Below are 3960 nucleotides of genomic sequence, written 5' to 3'. Positions count from 1 at the left end.
GTGATTTTGCATTTTTTCCTGTTTGTTTTACATTTCTAAGCTTAACTAGCTATATAGCTTCAATTACTTCTTAACTTGTATGTGTTACTTTCTTTGTAACCAGCCAGCTTTACCTTAGGTCTTGTCATGAAAAAAAATTCGTCTAGGTATTATGCAGCTACCACCAAATTGAGATATTATTTCTTATGGGGCATTTCCCCAGTTAACTATCACAGTTGACATCATCTGAGATGTAGGTGAATACACTGAAACAAATGCAACTGAACACAGAACACAGCTTCCTGGGTATTGTTGCTGTGAACTTTCTGGAGCTCCACACTCCTGAAAGAATGGTTTTCTTGTCATATCAGGATAGGATCAGCTCTCTCTGTTTTCTCTAAAGCTCTAGCAGGGCCATATTCTAACAAGGAGTCATGCCCCCTAGTCAACGGATGAGGAGCGATATACATACGACATTTAGGAGCTCATGTCCTGGGCAAAGAGGGATCAGATCTGTGAAGGCAATTTCAAAGTTTAATCTTCAGACAAATATCTGTGTTGCCACCCGTGATCTTACAGCTCATCTCTTTTTCAGTAGTTGTGGATTGTGTGTCTGTTTGAGGTTTGCTCATTGAACTTAACCTCCACTTATCTCCTCAGATACAGTAGCCTGTGCTATAGAAAATAAACCACACATATAAAGCAAGTAAATTGTTAACCTTTACAAAGGTGATTATTGCCGCAAACAGAGCAAAGAACAGAGCTCAGGGGTGACCAGGTAAACTTGTTTCTTTTACTTTTTTTTTTGTACTGGGAATCAAACTCGGGACCTTGCACTTGCCACGCAGGCGCTGTACCGCTGACCTATATCTCCAGCCTTTCTTTTTTATTATCATCAAATATTGGCTGATACCTCTAGGAACTTTCTCTTCACTGGGGCACATAATCATTTTCTGTATAAAGGGAGAAGGAGTCACTAGTACACTGAATACACCCCAACTTACTCTCTCCCAGGAGGTTTAGGGCCATTAGTTACAGGCATATTAACTGAAGTGCGAAGCTCCATAATATTTCAAAATCTTTGGCTTGCTAATCAAGGGCTTTTGAGCAGTGCCACTTGCCAGGACGCTACCAATCCATTTCTCTAGTTCTTTAGCAACCCAGAGGTTTCTCTTCCAAAGAAAGATGCTCTGGAATTTTTCCTTTCTTATAAAATTGATTTCTAGAAAAAATACATTTAGTACTAAAATTATGTCCTGGATTACTCTCAAATCACCAGAAAAATGCAAAAAACTCCACTTGATGATGTATACTGCTACTCATGAGTTAATCAGTTTTCCTGATGATACTTGTATCTTTGAATAGCTCTCTGGTTTAGCAAAGCCCTTGTAGACCATGGATTCACTTACTAAATGAAGCTTTCACTTTCTTGTGGCCCTGGGACTTCAAGGCTTGATGCTGTCAGTCATCATGGCCTCTCTCTTGAGCTCCCTGACCTCTGTCCTTAACAGTGCCAACATTCTCTTTACCATGAACCTCTACACCAAAGTACAGAAGCAGGCATCAATGAGAGAGAGACAGAGACAGAGAGAGAGACAGAGACAGAGAGAGACAGAGAGAGAGAGAGCTCCTGACAGCTAGATGGGGAAGAAACCTTGATTTCTACCCAGAATTCCTCTGAGGGAGGGAAGATGTAGAAGTGAACTAGATCTCCCATGTCTTTGACTTCAGTGAAAGCAACCATAGAGTTCTAGAGTGAGGAAAAGAACATCACAAGATACTGAGTTCAACTTTCCTCTCCCCACATACAAAAACTGAAGCTATTCTTTTAAATAAAATTCTTGCTTTTTCAGACTTTCAAGTTGCTTTATTACTTATTTTTTCTCTTCCTTATAACCTTCCAACCACATCTTCCACAAAATTCTATAGTTTTTATGGAGTATAAGTTCCACTCACTCTGATAATTTTACATATATTCTTTCTAGAAGTTTCCATGTATACCAGTGAAATTAGTAGATTAAGTCACCCACACAGTAGCACAGAGGAGTTTATCAACTGTGTTCACTAAGGATTGAGCCATGTTAGAACGTGACAGACTCAACTAAGGAAGTATTTCAAGAGACTGCTTGAAGAGTTACCTTAACCAGAGAACACTGAAGTTCCTGAATACTTTGAAATTAGTGAGGGAGAAGGAAACAAGCAGAAACACTGAATAGCACAGTCTCCTTTTCCCCTTCATAATTTCAAGTAGAAATTGTGAAAATTTTTTTTAAATAAATTCTGGCTGTATCTCTAAAATGTATACGACATATGTAGGGGCTGGGGATATAGCTCAGCGGCACAGTGCCTGCCTGGCAAGTGCGAGGTCATGAGTTCGATTCCCGGTACTGGGAAAAAAAAAAAAAAAAGGCCTACTTATTGATGTTTCAAAGTATGAGTACCCATGAGAGCCCCCAAATTATATCAAGAAATGAAGCTTCCATAGCCTCCATGTGGACCCCGTTTTCCCAAAGGTAACCACTGTAACTTCCAGTGAAAGAGGTGTCACGCCTTTTTGCGCAAGATACTGGTGCACAAGCTATTTTACATCTAAGCTATGCATAGTGACTTAGTTCCCCTCAATTTAGGAAAAAGACAAAAATGGAAATCTGCTTCATTTGCCATACAAATAATTACTGAGTTACTGACTAACAGAAATAACATGATAGATGATAGAGATAAATAGACATTTAGATAGATAGATAGACAGAGGATAGATATTGCATGAGGTAAATATTAACTGCTGATATTTTAACTGCTTATAAATAGATATTTAATCTCACAGATAAATACATCATTACTAATTATATATAAGCAAACTTTGTTAACATTTCGTTAACAGATATTAAGAAGTACTTGGATTCATGTCAAGTCTAAGACATGGATATTGGTTAGAAAATGAATTTAAAAACTACAATATTGAATTGGAGAAGCAAAGCACAATGGAGGCACCTGTGGTGCTTTCTCTTTTAATATTTGAAAATTTTTCTTTTCCTCCCCGGTTATTATTCTACTGATTGCCATCAGCAATCTGTGGTTCCCCTTAGTACAGCTATCTCAGACTGGACAACTGTTCCATTATGTGGGATTGATATCTAGCTACCTTGAGCCTCCAGATGCAGCTCTTTTCATGCTTGCTGTGTTGTGCAGAAAGAGTAAATGAACGGGTAGGCAAGAACTGTGAAAAGTATTTTCCTGATGTAGTGAGGAAAAATGTTCATTTGCTGAGGTAGCCAAGTGTATTCTTTCTATCCTATTTATGACACCTAAATTTCAATTGTGGAAAGCCACAATTCCTGACCTTTACAAAAGTATGCAAATACATACTGTATAGTCATAATATAGTCTTTGTATTTCTTACAAATTGTGGTATACACTCATGGCATAATGCCAAGAAAAACACATTTGAGAGAATAGATATCCAGGGTCAAGTTGTGGGTCTGTGATAAAACAGTATTAATAGTAGTAGTAGTAGAATTTAATAGCATTCATTCTATAATATACATATAATGAAAATGCCTTCATTATGGGATTGCTGGGAAGGTTGAATCAGATAAAACATGTGAAATTTTTAGAAGAAAACCCACACTTGTAAGGGCAGAAATGTGTTAATTGCCATTATGATATAAGTAATTCATTGATATTTTTGAACCATTTGCTTAATTCCTTAATTATCCCTATGTGCTAGTCTTATTACTATAATTTTCAGATAAAGGATGGATCTAGAGAGCTTAATACATGTGCTTGTCAAGTCTTAGTAAGTAGTGTGTTGGAATTCAAACTCAATTTTCTTACCTCCAAAGCTCTTAATCCTAGTCTCCAATTAACACTATTTCCTTAAAACATAATATCTGGAGCAAGAGAGCAAAATGCACATGATTGCCGTCACCATCAATTTCTTTCTTTTTTTTTTTTTTTTTTTTTTTTTTTTTTTTTTTTTTT

Source organism: Chinchilla lanigera, unplaced genomic scaffold (genome assembly GCF_000276665.1).
Source record: "Chinchilla lanigera isolate Chin_1 unplaced genomic scaffold, ChiLan1.0 scaffold00054, whole genome shotgun sequence".
Taxonomy (NCBI): domain Eukaryota; kingdom Metazoa; phylum Chordata; class Mammalia; order Rodentia; family Chinchillidae; genus Chinchilla; species Chinchilla lanigera.
The sequence above is the reverse complement of the archived record's forward strand: the minus strand, read 5'-3'. Positions refer to the sequence as shown.